Below are 14,821 nucleotides of genomic sequence, written 5' to 3'. Positions count from 1 at the left end.
TCTGATTCTGCAGCAACATTATTTTGAATGTATTTTTTCATGCCAAAGTCACTTGAAAATCCTAATGACTATATTATACTTGTAGCTGGATACAGATGTGTTGAGGAAATTAATTTCTACCCATAAAATGTAAATGTCCCTCAATAAACCGTTTACAAGTTTCTTCCTTGTAGTACCTTAAAGCTTGCCACCATTGTTGCCTACTTTAGAAGTTGTTACTTTTTTGGTCACAGAAATTTGTTTTATTCAGTTTTAATCTTTCCTCTCATATCTTGAGATAGATCTCAATTAATATATACCATTCTCACAAGTGCAGAGAGGGATAGTATCGTTGATTTATCAACCTCTGCCCGATCGTACAAGAGTTTTCACCATCATCAGAAAGACTTCTTTCACACTGTTTTATAATAAGAAACATACAAGAGGACAGACGGACATGCTTATACTCACCTCCAGTAAGCCTGCCTTAAGGAGGATGAAAAAAGCCATTAAAAAGGGCTGAAATTGCCCAAGTTTGTTTTTCCCTTCAGAAATTGGAGTGCAGCAAATGTATCCAAAGAACAGCCTGCAACAAAGTTCTTGTTTTTTTTCTTTAAATGGGTCAGTTTCCTTTGCACTAAATCTTAAATGTTTATTTTGGATTCTCATAAGTCCGTTGAAACGAAACATGCAGAAGCAGACTCCTTTTTTAGCCACAAACGACCCAGGTGGGACTTGAACCCACAATCTCCAGCTCCGGAGGCTGATGCCTTATCCATTTGGCCACTGGTCCACAAGAAAACCAGCTTGCCCTAAGCCAAGTAAATGTTTACCACCAAGTGGTTAACTGTTGAATGCAATAACTAGGGCTGGCAGCCTGAGTATTTCAATAGCACTGTCATTGGACAACCCCCCAACCCCCAACCCAGGATGAAGTCCAGGCTTGTGAGCACTCTGAGTAATGGCTGAACCATCCAGATGCTAACTGGAACGTGTAAAATTCTACGGCCCGCGTCTCTGATCTCACAGGCTGCAAACTGTTCAAAAACGGCTCCTAGAGCAAACCAATGAATTTTACATATCACACTTTTCAAGCGAACAAAAAGGTGTACTATTTTTGCCAACATCGGTCATCGCTCAGACCATTGTCATGGATTATGGAGAAGGCGAGGATTATTTACGAAAGTCAGCAAATGTTCTTTTTGGAAAATTCTCCCTATTCGGTAAATTACAACTCATGGTGAAAACACAGGATAAATAAGGCCTCAGGAATTAGAGGTTCTACGGTCTAAATGCGATCAAGTCCAGAGCTCGTTTACATATGTGTGTGTTCCTTTCATTGGCCCCATTAAAGGTCACCAGATTAGTAATACAGGATCACAGTTGTAAGACTATGGATCGAAATGATATCTGAATGTACTCCGCAGGATGGAAAAATATTTTATAATATCTCTTACCAGGTTCAAGTGTTGCAAAGCAAAACCTTAAATATGTCGTAAGAGTGATTTTTCTCTTTGCTACTTTCACCGTTTGGAGGTCGAATACCGGTCAAGCACTGCGCTCTTCTACTTTCATTCTTTAACCCAGGGGTAGGCAACGTCAGTCCTGGAGTGCCACAGTATGTGCAGGTTTTTGTTCCAACCCAGTTCCTTAACGAGAACTCAATTATTGCTGATGAAGCACATATTGCTTAAGTGACATTTTAATGCTTCATTTTAGTGGTCTCGCTTGTTAAGGTTCTCCAACCTTAATTGCTTATTTCAATCTTAAACTGCTGCATTCAGTGTTTTAATTGCTCCTTATTAGCAATAAGATGTAAAACAGGGGTAGGCAATGTCGGTCCTGGTGAGCCGCAGTGGCTACAGGTTTTCATTCAACCCAATTGCTTAATTAGAAACCAATCATTGCCAATCTCAGACCTTATTTAATTTTATGGCTTGTTAGTCTGTGCAATGTAAGGCTTTTATATCGTAGATTTTTTTCCTTTCCAAGGATATCATCCAAATGATTTGAAGCCTAAAACAGATCATTTTCAGTCTGTCACATTTTTCTATTAAGTGTTTTATTAAATCAAACCGTGCATGATGAACACACACAGATGTAATTGGAAAAAAGCTAGTTGGAGAACTGCTGGCTGCTTTGTCTTTTACATCTTATTGCTAATAAGGAGCAATTAAAACACTGAATGCAGCAGTTTAAGATTGAAATAAGCAATTAAGGTTGGAGAACCTTAACAAGCGAGACCACTAAAATGAAGCATTAAAATGTCACTTAAGCAATATGTGCTTCATCAGCAATAATTGAGTTCTCGTTAAGGAACTGGGTTGGAACAAAAACCTGCACATACTGTGGCACTCCAGGACCGACGTTGCCTACCCCTGCTTTAACCCGCCAAGACGTACATAGCTTTCTCGAGAACACTAGCACGTCTCAGAGGAGTTTGCCTTTGAGTGAAGACTAAATAGTCGAGTAATATTTTTTGCTTCGAGAGTGTTTTCAAAACACAACTTTCATTGACCCAGATGGGACTCAAACCCACAATCCTCAGCTCCGAAGGCTGATGCCTTATCCATTAGGCCACTGGGTCACAACAAGGAAGCAGCTCACTGATTGGTATGTTAATATAACTCGTTCAGCCATCAGGTCTCCTCTTCTTTGCAGTTTCTCACAATTGTTCTTAGAGTAAGAAAGGAAAATGAAAAGTACAAATGTAAACACTCACCACTGGAGATAGGTCTGATAAGTAAATTTTCATTTTTTGCATTTCTCACAAATTGTCCTTTGTGAGATCCATCAGAGGTAACGTTTTACCATATCGACTTTTGGCCTGAAATAACAGCCACTGGACCCATACACCTAGGGTACAAAGACAAAGAGAACATCCACAGCTATTCTGGCTACATACTAACAAACTTTTCTTGTAACTTCCTCTGATTCTGCAGCAACATTATTTTGAATGTATTTTTTCATGCCAAAGTCACTTGAAAATCCTAATGACTATATTATACTTGTAGCTGGATACAGATGTGTTGAGGAAATTAATTTCTACCCATAAAATGTAAATGTCCCTCAATAAACCGTTTACAAGTTTCTTCCTTGTAGTACCTTAAAGCTTGCCACCGTTGTTGCCTACTTTAGAAGTTGTTACTTTTTTGGTCACAGAAATTTGTGTTATTCAGTTTTAATCTTTCCTCTTATATCTTGAGATAGATCTCAATTAATATATACCATTCTCACAAGTGCAGAGAGGGATAGTATCGTTGATTTATCAACCTCTGCCCGATCGTACAAGAGTTTTCACCATCATCAGAAAGACTTCTTTCACACTGTTTTATAATAAGAAACATACAAGAGGACAGACGGACATGCTTATACTCACCTCCAGTAAGCCTGCCTTAAGGAGGATGAAAAAAGCCATTAAAAAGGGCTGAAATTGCCCAAGTTTGTTTTTCCCTTCCGAAATTGGAGTGCAGCAAATGTATCCAAAGAACAGCCTGCAACAAAGTTCTTGTTTTTTTTCTTTAAATGGGTCAGTTTCCTTTGCACTAAATCTTAAACGTTTATTTTGGATTCTGATAAGTCCGTTGAAACGAAACATGCAGAAGCAGACTCCTTTTTTAGCCACAAACGACCCAGGTGGGACTTGAACCCACAATCTCCAGCTCCGGAGGCTGATGCCTTATCCATTAGGCCACTGGTCCACAAGAAAACCGGCTGGCCCTAAGGCAAGTAAATGGTTACCACCAAGTGGTTAACTGTTGAATGCAATAACTAGGGCTGGCAGCCTGAGTCTTTCAGTAGCACTGTCACTGGACAACCCCCCAACCCCCAACCCAGGATGAAGTCCAGGCTTGTGAGCACTCTGAGTAATGGCTGAACCATCCAGATGCTAACTGCAACATGTAAAATTCTACGGCCCGCGTCTCTGATCTCACAGGCTGCAAACTGTTCAAAAATGGCTCCTAGAGCAAACCAATGAATTTTACATATCACACTTTTCAAGCGACCAAAAAGGTGTACTATTTTTGCCAACATCGGTCATCGCTCAGACCACTGTCATGGATTATGGAGAAGGCGAGGATTATTTACGAAAGTCAGCAAATGTTCTTTTTGGAAAATTCTCCCTATTCGGTAAATTACAACTCATGGTGAACACACAGGATAAATAAGGCCTGAGGAATTAGAGGTTCTACGGTCTAAATGCGATCAAGTCCAGAGCTCGTTTACATATGTGTGTGTTCCTTTCATTGGCCCCATTAAAGGTCACCAGATTAGTAATACAGGATCACAGTTGTAAGACTATGGATCGAAATGATATCTGAATGTACTCCGCAGGATGGAAACATATTTTATAAAATCTCTTACCAGGTTCAAGTGTTGCAAAGCAAAACCTTAAAAATGTCGTAAGAGTGATTTTTCTCTTTGCTAGTTTCACCGTTTGGAGGTCGAATACCGGTCAAGCACTGCGCTCTTCTACTTTCATTCTTTAACCCGCCAAGACGTACGTAGCTTTCTCGAGAACACTAGCACGTCTCAGAGGAGTTTGCCTTTGAGTGAAGACTAAATAGTCGAGTAATATTTTTTGCTTCGAGAGTGTTTTCAAAACACAACTTTCCTTGACCCAGATGGGACTCGAACCCACAATCCTCAGCTCCGAAGGCTGATGCCTTATCCATTAGGCCACTGGGTCACAACAAGAAAGCAGCTCACTGATTGGTATGTTAATATAACTCATTCAGCCATCAGGTCTCCTCTTCTTTGCAGTTTCTCACAATTGTTCTTAGAGTAAGAAAGGAAAATGAAAAGTACAAATGTAAACACTCACCACTGGAGATAGGTCTGATAAGTAAATTTTCATTTTTTGCATTTCTCACAAATTGTCCTTTGTGAGATCCATCAGAGGTAACGTTTTACCATATCGACTTTTGGCCTGTAATAACAGCCACTGGACCCATACACCTAGGGTACAATGACAAAGAGAACATCCACAGCTATTCTGGCTACATACTAACAAACTTTTCCTGTAACTTCCTCTGATTCTGCAGCAACATTATTTTGAATGTATTTTTTCATGCCAAAGTCACTTGAAAATCCTAATGACTATATTATACTTGTAGCTGGATACAGATGTGTTGAGGAAATTAATTTCTACCCATAAAATGTAAATGTCCCTCAATAAACCGTTTACAAGTTTCTTCCTTGTAGTACCTTAAAGCTTGCCACCGTTGTTGCCTACTTTAGAAGTTGTTACTTTTTTGGTCACAGAAATTTGTTTTATTCAGTTTTAATCTTTCCTCTCATATCTTGAGATAGATCTCAATTAATATATACCATTCTCACAAGTGGAGAGAGGGATAGCATCGTTGATTTATCAACCTCTGCCCAATCGTACAAGAGTTTTCACCATCATCAGAAAGACTTCTTTCACACTGTTTTATAATAAGAAACATACAAGAGGACAGACGGACATGCTTAGACTCACCTCCAGTAAGCCTGCCTTAAGGAGGATGAAAAAAGCCATTAAAAAGGGCTGAAATTGCCCAAGTTTGTTTTTCCCTTCAGAAATTGGAGTGCAGCAAATGTATCCAAAGAACAGCCTGCAACAAAGTTCTTGTTTTTTTTCTTTAAATGGGTCAGTTTCCTTTGCACTAAATCTTAAACGTCTATTTTGGATTCTCATAAGTCCGGTGAAAAGAAACATGCAGAAGCAGACCCCTTTTTTAGCCACAAACTACCCAGGTGGGACTTGAACCCACAATCTCCAGCGGCTAATGCCTTATCCATTAGGCCACTGGGCCACAAGAAAGTCAGCTGGCCCTAAGCCAAGTAAATGGTTACCACCAAGTGGTTAACTGTTGAATGCAATAACTAGGGCTGGCAGCCTGAGTCTTTCAGTAGCACTGTCACTGGACAACCCCCCACCCCCAACCCAGGATAAAGTCCAGGCTTGTGAGCACTCTGAGTAATGGCTGAACCATCCAGATGCTAACTGGAATGTGTAAAATTCTACGGCCCGCGTCTCTGATCTCACAGGCTGCAAACTGTTCAAAAACGGCTCCTAGAGCAAACCAATGAATTTTACATATCACACTTTTCAAGCGAACAAAAAGGTGTACTATTTTTGCCAACATCGGTCATCGCTCAGACCATTGTCATGGATTATGGAGAAGGCGAGGATTATTTACGAAAGTCAGCAAATGTTCTTTTTGGAAAATTCTCCCTATTCGGTAAATTACAACTCATGGTGAACACACAGGATAAATAAGGCCTCAGGAATTAGAGGTTCTACGGTCTAAATGCGATCAAGTCCAGAGCTCGTTTACATATGTGTGTGTTCCTTTCAGTGGCCCCATTAAAGGTCACCAGATTAGTAATACAGGATCACAGTTGTAAGACTATGGATCGAAATGATATCTGAATGTACTCTGCAGGATGGAAACATATTTTATAAAATCTCTTACCAGGTTCAAGTGTTGCAAAGCAAAACCTTAAAAATGTCGTAAGAGTGATTTTTCTCTTTGCTACTTTCACCGTTTGGAGGTCGAATACCGGTCAAGCACTGCGCTCTTCTACTTTCATTCTTTAACCCGCCAAGACGTAAGTGACATTTTAATGCTTCATTTTAGTGGTCTCGCTTGTTAAGGTTCTCCAACCTTAATTGCTTATTTCAATCTTAAACTGCTGCATTCAGTGTTTTAATTGCTCCTTATTAGCAATAAGATGTAAAACAGGGGTAGGCAATGTCGGTCCTGGTGAGCCGCAGTGGCTACAGGTTTTCATTCAACCCAATTGCTTAATTAGAAACCAATCATTGCCAATCTCAGACATATTTAATTTTATGGCTTGTTAGTCTGTGCAATGTAAGGCTTTTATATCGTAGATTTTTTTCCTTTCCAAGGATATCATCCAAATGATTTGAAGCCTAAAACAGATCATTTTCAGTCTGTCACATTTTTCTATTAAGTGTTTTATTAAATCAACCGTGCATGATGAACACACACAGATGTAATTGGAAAAAAGCTAGTTGGAGAACTGCTGGCTGCTTTGTCTTTTACATCTCAAGACGTACGTAGCTTTCTCGAGAACACTAGCACGTCTCAGAGGAGTTTGCCTTTGAGTGAAGACTAAATAGTTGAGTAATATTTTTTGCTTCGAGAGTGTTTTCAAAACACAACTTTCATTGACCCAGATGGGACTCGAACCCACAATCCTCAGCTCCGAAGGCTGATGCCTTATCCATTAGGCCACTGGGTCACAACAAGGAAGCAGCTCACTGATTGGTATGTTAATATAACTCGTTCAGCCATCAGGTCTCCTCTTCTTTGCAGTTTCTCACAATTGTTCTTAGAGTAAGAAAGGAAAATGAAAAGTACAAATGTAAACACTCACCACTGGAGATAGGTCTGATAAGTAAATTTTCATTTTTTGCATTTCTCACAAATTGTCCTTTGTGAGATCCATCAGAGGTAACGTTTTACCATATCGACTTTTGGCCTGAAATAACAGCCACTGGACCCATACACCTAGGGTACAACGACAAAGAGAACATCCACAGCTATTCTGGCTACATACTAACAAACTTTTCCTGTAACTTCCTCTGATTCTGCAGCAACATTATTTTGAATGTATTTTTTCATGCCAAAGTCACTTGAAAATCCTAATGACTATATTATACTTGTAGCTGGATACAGATGTGTTGAGGAAATTAATTTCTACCCATAAAATGTAAATGTCCCTCAATAAACCGTTTACAAGTTTCTTCCTTGTAGTACCTTAAAGCTTGCCACCGTTGTTGCCTACTTTAGAAGTTGTTACTTTTTTGGTCACAGAAATTTGTTTTATTCAGTTTTAATCTTTCCTCTCATATCTTGAGATAGATCTCAATTAATATATACCATTCTCACAAGTGGAGAGAGGGATAGCACCGTTGATTTATCAACCTCTGCCCAATCGTACAAGAGTTTTCACCATCATCAGAAAGACTTCTTTCACACTGTTTTATAATAAGAAACATACAAGAGGACAGACGGACATGCTTAGACTCACCTCCAGTAAGCCTGCCTTAAGGAGGATGAAAAAAGCCATTAAAAAGGGTTGAAATTGCCCAAGTTTGTTTTTCCCTTCAGAAATTGGAGTGCAGCAAATGTATCCAAAGAACAGCCTGCAACAAAGTTCTTGTTTTTTTTCTTTAAATGGGTCAGTTTCCTTTGCACTAAATCTTAAACGTCTATTTTGGATTCTCATAAGTCCGTTGAAAAGAAACATGCAGAAGCAGACCCCTTTTTTAGCCACAAACGACCCAGATGGGACTTGAACCCACAATCTCCAGCTCCGGAAGCTGATGCCTTATCCATTAGGCCACTGGTCCACAAGAAAACCGGCTGGCCCTAAGGCAAGTAAATGGTTACCACCAAGTGGTTAACTGTTGAATGCAATAACTAGGGCTGGCAGCCTGAGTCTTTCAGTAGCACTGTCACTGGACAACCCCCCAACCCCCAACCCAGGATGAAGTCCAGGCTTGTGAGCATTCTGAGTAATGGCTGAACCATCCAGATGCTAACTGGAACATGTAAAATTCTACGGCCTGCGTCTCTGATCTCACAGGCTGCAAACTGTTCAAAAACGGCTCCTAGAGCAAACCAATGAATTTTACATATCACACTTTTCAAGCGAACAAAAAGGTGTACTATTTTTGCCAACATCGGTCATCGCTCAGACCATTGTTATGGATTATGGAGAAGGCGAGGATTATTTACGAAAGTCAGCAAATGTTCTTTTTGGAAAATTCTCCCTATTCGGTAAATTACAACTCATGGTGAACACACAGGATAAATAAGGCCTCAGGAATTAGAGGTTCTACGGTCTAAATGCGATCAAGTCCAGAGCTCGTTTACATATGTGTGTGTTCCTTTCATTGGCCCCATTAAAGGTCACCAGATTAGTAATACAGGATCACAGTTGTAAGACTATGGATCGAAATGATATCTGAATGTACTCCGCAGGATGGAAACATATTTTATAAAATCTCTTACCAGGTTCAAGTGTTGCAAAGAAAACCTTAAAAATGTCGTAAGAGTGATTTTTCTCTTTGCTACTTTCACCGTTTGGAGGTCGAATACCGGTCAAGCACTGCGCTCTTCTACTTTCATTCTTTAACCCGCCAAGACGTACGTAGCTTTCTCGAGAACACTAGCACGTCTCAGAGGAGTTTGCCTTTGAGTGAAGACTAAATAGTCGAGTAATATTTTTTGCTTCGAGAGTGTTTTCAAAACACAACTTTCATTGACCCAGATGGGACTCGAACCCACAATCCTCAGCTCCGAAGGCTGATGCCTTATCCATTAGGCCACTGGGTCACAACAAGGAAGCAGCTCACTGATTGGTATGTTAATATAACTTGTTCAGCCATCAGGTCTCCTCTTCTTTGCAGTTTCTCACAATTGTTCTTAGAGTAAGAAAGGAAAATGAAAAGTACAAATATAAACACTGACGACTGGAGATAGGTCTGATAAGTAAATTTTCATTTTTTGCATTTCTCACAAATTGTCCTTTGTGAGATCCAGCAGAGGTAACGTTTTACCATATCGACTTTTGGCCTGAAATAACAGCCACTGGACCCATGCACCTAGGGTACAACGACAAAGAGAACATCCACAGCTATTCTGGCTACATACTAACAAACTTTTCCTGTAACTTCCTCTGATTCTGCAGCAACATTATTTTGAATGTATTTTTTCATGCCAAAGTCACTTGAAAATCCTAATGACTATATTATACTTGTAGCTGGATACAGATGTGTTGAGGAAATTAATTTCTACCCATAAAATGTAAATGTCCCTCAATAAACCGTTTACAAGTTTCTTCCTTGTAGTACCTTAAAGCTTGCCACCGTTGTTGCCTACTTTAGAAGTTGTTACTTTTTTGGTCACAGAAATTTGTTTTATTCAGTTTTAATCTTTCCTCTCATATCTTGAGATAGATCTCAATTAATATATACCATTCTCACAAGTGGAGAGAGGGATAGCATCGTTGATTTATCAACCTCTGCCCAATCGTACAAGAGTTTTCACCTTCATCAGAAAGACTTCTTTCACACTGTTTTATAATAAGAAACATACAAGAGGACAGACGGACATGCTTAGACTCACCTCCAGTAAGCCTGCCTTAAGGAGGATGAAAAAAGCCATTAAAAAGGGCTGAAATTCCCCAAGTTTGTTTTTCCCTTCAGAAATTGGAGTGCAGCAAATGTATCCAAAGAACAGCCTGCAACAAAGTTCTTGTTTTTTTTCTTTAAATGGGTCAGTTTCCTTTGCACTAAATCTTAAACGTCTATTTTGGATTCTCATAAGTCCGTTGAAAAGAAACATGCAGAAGCAGACCCCTTTTTTGACCACAAACGATCCAGGTGGGACTTGAACCCACAATATCCAGCTCCGGAGGCTGATGCCTTGTCCATTAGGCCACTGGGCCACAACAAGGAAGCAGCTCACTGATTGGTATGTTAATATAACTCGTTCAGCCATCAGGTCTCCTCTTCTTTGCAGTTTCTCACAATTGTTCTTAGAGTAAGAAAGGAAAATGAAAAGTACAAATGTAAACACTCACCACTGGAGATAGGTCTGATAAGTAAATTTTCATTTTTTGCATTTCTCACAAATTGTCCTTTGTGAGATCCATCAGAGGTAACGTTTTACCATATCGACTTTTGGCCTGAAATAACAGCCACTGGACCCATACACCTAGGGTACAACGACAAAGAGAACATCCACAGCTATTCTGGCTACATACTAACAAACTTTTCCTGTAACTTCCTCTGATTCTGCAGCAACATTATTTTGAATGTATTTTTTCATGCCAAAGTCACTTGAAAATCCTAATGACTATATTATACTTGTAGCTGGATACAGATGTGTTGAGGAAATTAATTTCTACCCATAAAATGTAAATGTCCCTCAATAAACCGTTTACAAGTTTCTTCCTTGTAGTACCTTAAAGCTTGCCACCGTTGTTGCCTACTTTAGAAGTTGTTACTTTTTTGGTCACAGAAATTTGTTTTATTCAGTTTTAATCTTTCCTCTCATATCTTGAGATAGATCTCAATTAATATATACCATTCTCACAAGTGGAGAGAGGGATAGCATCGTTGATTTATCAACCTCTGCCCAATCGTACAAGAGTTTTCACCATCATCAGAAAGACTTCTTTCACACTGTTTTATAATAAGAAACATACAAGAGGACAGACGGACATGCTTAGACTCACCTCCAGTAAGCCTGCCTTAAGGAGGATGAAAAAAGCCATTAAAAAGGGCTGAAATTGCCCAAGTTTGTTTTTCCCTTCAGAAATTGGAGTGCAGCAAATGTATCCAAAGAACAGCCTGCAACAAAGTTCTTGTTTTTTTTCTTTAAATGGGTCAGTTTCCTTTGCACTAAATCTTAAACGTTTATTTTGGATTCTGATAAGTCCGTTGAAACGAAACATGCAGAAGCAGACTCCTTTTTTAGCCACAAACGACCCAGATGGGTCGGAGCTCCGGAGGCTGATGCCTTATCCATTAGTCCACTGGTCCACAAGAAAACCGGCTGGCCCTAAGGCAAGTAAATGGTTACCACCAAGTGGTTAACTGTTGAATGCAATAACTAGGGCTGGCAGCCTGAGTCTTTCAGTAGCACTGTCACTGGACAACCCCCCAACCCCCAACCCAGGATGAAGTCCAGGCTTGTGAGCACTCTGAGTAATGGCTGAACCATCCAGATGCTAACTGGAACATGTAAAATTCTACGGCCTGCGTCTCTGATCTCACAGGCTGCAAACTGTTCAAAAACGGCTCCTAGAGCAAACCAATGAATTTTACATATCACACTTTTCAAGCGAACAAAAAGGTGTACTATTTTTGCCAACATCGGTCATCGCTCAGACCATTGTCATGGATTATGGAGAAGGCGAGGATTATTTACGAAAGTCAGCAAATGTTCTTTTTGGAAAATTCTCCCTATTCGGTAAATTACAACTCATGGTGAACACACAGGATAAATAAGGCCTCAGGAATTAGAGGTTCTACGGTCTAAGTGCGATCAAGTCCAGAGCTCGTTTACATATGTGTGTGTTCCTTTCATTGGCCCCATTAAAGGTCACCAGATTAGTAATACAGGATCACAGTTGTAAGACTATGGATTGAAATGATATCTGAATGTACTCCGCAGGATGGAAACATATTTTATAAAATCTCTTACCAGGTTCAAGTGTTGCAAAGCAAAACCTTAAAAATGTCGTAAGAGTGATTTTTCTCTTTGCTACTTTCACCGTTTGGAGGTCGAATACCGGTCAAGCACTGCGCTCTTCTACTTTCATTCTTTAACCCGCCAAGACGTACGTAGCTTTCTCGAGAACACTAGCACGTCTCAGAGGAGTTTGCCTTTGAGTGAAGACTAAATAGTCGAGTAATATTTTTTGCTTCGAGAGTGTTTTCAAAACACAACTTTCATTGACCCAGATGGGACTCGAACCCACAATTCTCAGCTCCGAAGGCTGATGCCTTATCCATTAGGCCACTGGGTCACAACAAGGAAGCAGCTCACTGATTGGTATGTTAATATAACTCGTTCAGCCATCAGGTCTCCTCTTCTTTGCAGTTTCTCACAATTGTTCTTAGAGTAAGAAAGGAAAATGAAAAGTACAAATGTAAACACTGACCACTGGAGATAGGTCTGATAAGTAAATTTTCATTTTTTGCATTTCTCACAAATTGTCCTTTGTGAGATCCATCAGAGGTAACGTTTTACCATATCGACTTTTGGCCTGAAATAACAGCCACTGGACCCATACACCTAGGGTACAACGACAAAGAGAACATCCACAGCTATTCTGGCTACATACTAACAAACTTTTCCTGTAACTTCCTCTGATTCTGCAGCAACATTATTTTGAATGTATTTTTTCATGCCAAAGTCACTTGAAAATCCTAATGACAATATTATACTTGTAGCTGGATACAGATGTGTTGAGGAAATTAATTTCTACCCATAAAATGTAAATGTCCCTCAATAAACCGTTTACAAGTTTCTTCCTTGTAGTACCTTAAAGCTTGCCACCGTTGTTGCCTACTTTAGAAGTTGTTACTTTTTTGGTCACAGAAATTTGTTTTATTCAGTTTTAATCTTTCCTCTCATATCTTGAGATAGATCTCAATTAATATATACCATTCTCACAAGTGGAGAGAGGGATAGCATCGTTGATTTATCAACCTCTGCCCAATCGTACAAGAGTTTTCACCATCATCAGAAAGACTTCTTTCACACTGTTTTATAATAAGAAACATACAAGAGGACAGACGGACATGCTTAGACTCACCTCCAGTAAGCCTGCCTTAAGGAGGATGAAAAAAGCCATTAAAAAGGGCTGAAATTGCCCAAGTTTGTTTTTCCCTTCAGAAATTGGAGTGCAGCAAATGTATCCAAAGAACAGCCTGCAACAAAGTTCTTGTTTTTTTTTCTTTAAATGGGTCAGTTTCCTTTGCACTAAATCTTAAACGTTTATTTTGGATTCTGATAAGTCCGTTGAAACGAAACATGCAGAAGCAGACTCCTTTTTTAGCCACAAACGACCCAGATGGGTCGGAGCTCCGGAGGCTGATGCCTTATCCATTAGTCCACTGGTCCACAAGAAAACCGGCTGGCCCTAAGGCAAGTAAATGGTTACCACCAAGTGGTTAACTGTTGAATGCAATAACTAGGGCTGGCAGCCTGAGTCTTTCAGTAGCACTGTCACTGGACAACCCCCCAACCCCCAACCCAGGATGAAGTCCAGGCTTGTGAGCACTCTGAGTAATGGCTGAACCATCCAGATGCTAACTGGAACATGTAAAATTCTACGGCCCGCGTCTCTGATCTCACAGGCTGCAAACTGTTCAAAAACGGCTCCTAGAGCAAACCAATGAATTTTACATATCACACTTTTCAAGCGAACAAAAAGGTGTACTATTTTTGCCAACATCGGTCATCGCTCAGACCATTGTCATGGATTATGGAGAAGGCGAGGATTATTTACGAAAGTCAGCAAATGTTCTTTTTGGAAAATTCTCCCTATTCGGTAAATTACAACTCATGGTGAACACACAGGATAAATAAGGCCTCAGGAATTAGAGGTTCTACGGTCTAAGTGCGATCAAGTCCAGAGCTCGTTTACATATGTGTGTGTTCCTTTCATTGGCCCCATTAAAGGTCACCAGATTAGTAATACAGGATCACAGTTGTAAGACTATGGATTGAAATGATATCTGAATGTACTCCGCAGGATGGAAACATATTTTATAAAATCTCTTACCAGGTTCAAGTGTTGCAAAGCAAAACCTTAAAAATGTCGTAAGAGTGATTTTTCTCTTTGCTACTTTCACCGTTTGGAGGTCGAATACCGGTCAAGCACTGCGCTCTTCTACTTTCATTCTTTAACCCGCCAAGACGTACGTAGCTTTCTCGAGAACACTAGCACGTCTCAGAGGAGTTTGCCTTTGAGTGAAGACTAAATAGTCGAGTAATATTTTTTGCTTCGAGAGTGTTTTCAAAACACAACTTTCATTGACCCAGATGGGACTCGAACCCACAATCCTCAGCTCCGAAGGCTGATGCCTTATCCATTAGGCCACTGGGTCACAACAAGGAAGCAGCTCACTGATTGGTATGTTAATATAACTCGTTCAGCCATCAGGTCTCCTCTTCTTTGCAGTTTCTCACAATTGTTCTTAGAGTAAGAAAGGAAAATGAAAAGTACAAATGTAAACACTGACCACTGGAGATAGGTCTGATAAGTAAATTTTCATTTTTTGCATTTCTCACAAATTGTCCTT

At 39.9% G+C, this 14,821-nt stretch overlaps 10 non-coding genes across 10 annotated transcripts; all 10 read right to left on the bottom strand.

The window, feature by feature from the left end:
• Positions 1–699: 699 nt before the first annotated feature.
• Positions 700–772, bottom strand: trnar-ccg (transfer RNA arginine (anticodon CCG)). Its single transcript has one exon. It is a non-coding gene; the product is annotated as a tRNA-Arg (tRNA).
• Positions 773–2,493: 1,721 nt separating this feature from the next.
• Positions 2,494–2,566, bottom strand: trnar-ucg (transfer RNA arginine (anticodon UCG)). Its single transcript has one exon. It is a non-coding gene; the product is annotated as a tRNA-Arg (tRNA).
• Positions 2,567–3,607: 1,041 nt separating this feature from the next.
• trnar-ccg (transfer RNA arginine (anticodon CCG)) lies at positions 3,608–3,680 on the bottom strand. The gene has a single exon. It is a non-coding gene; the product is annotated as a tRNA-Arg (tRNA).
• Positions 3,681–4,596: 916 nt separating this feature from the next.
• On the bottom strand, positions 4,597–4,669 carry trnar-ucg (transfer RNA arginine (anticodon UCG)). The gene has a single exon. It is a non-coding gene; the product is annotated as a tRNA-Arg (tRNA).
• Positions 4,670–7,160: 2,491 nt separating this feature from the next.
• trnar-ucg (transfer RNA arginine (anticodon UCG)) lies at positions 7,161–7,233 on the bottom strand. Its single transcript has one exon. It is a non-coding gene; the product is annotated as a tRNA-Arg (tRNA).
• Positions 7,234–8,274: 1,041 nt separating this feature from the next.
• trnar-ccg (transfer RNA arginine (anticodon CCG)) lies at positions 8,275–8,347 on the bottom strand. Its single transcript has one exon. It is a non-coding gene; the product is annotated as a tRNA-Arg (tRNA).
• Positions 8,348–9,262: 915 nt separating this feature from the next.
• On the bottom strand, positions 9,263–9,335 carry trnar-ucg (transfer RNA arginine (anticodon UCG)). The gene has a single exon. It is a non-coding gene; the product is annotated as a tRNA-Arg (tRNA).
• Positions 9,336–10,376: 1,041 nt separating this feature from the next.
• On the bottom strand, positions 10,377–10,449 carry trnar-ccg (transfer RNA arginine (anticodon CCG)). The gene has a single exon. It is a non-coding gene; the product is annotated as a tRNA-Arg (tRNA).
• Positions 10,450–12,464: 2,015 nt separating this feature from the next.
• trnar-ucg (transfer RNA arginine (anticodon UCG)) lies at positions 12,465–12,537 on the bottom strand. The gene has a single exon. It is a non-coding gene; the product is annotated as a tRNA-Arg (tRNA).
• Positions 12,538–14,553: 2,016 nt separating this feature from the next.
• On the bottom strand, positions 14,554–14,626 carry trnar-ucg (transfer RNA arginine (anticodon UCG)). The gene has a single exon. It is a non-coding gene; the product is annotated as a tRNA-Arg (tRNA).
• Positions 14,627–14,821: the final 195 nt, after the last annotated feature.

Source organism: Erpetoichthys calabaricus, chromosome 6, assembly GCF_900747795.2.
Source record: "Erpetoichthys calabaricus chromosome 6, fErpCal1.3, whole genome shotgun sequence".
NCBI lineage: Eukaryota > Metazoa > Chordata > Cladistia > Polypteriformes > Polypteridae > Erpetoichthys > Erpetoichthys calabaricus.
The sequence above is the reverse complement of the archived record's forward strand: the minus strand, read 5'-3'. Positions and strand labels throughout refer to the sequence as shown.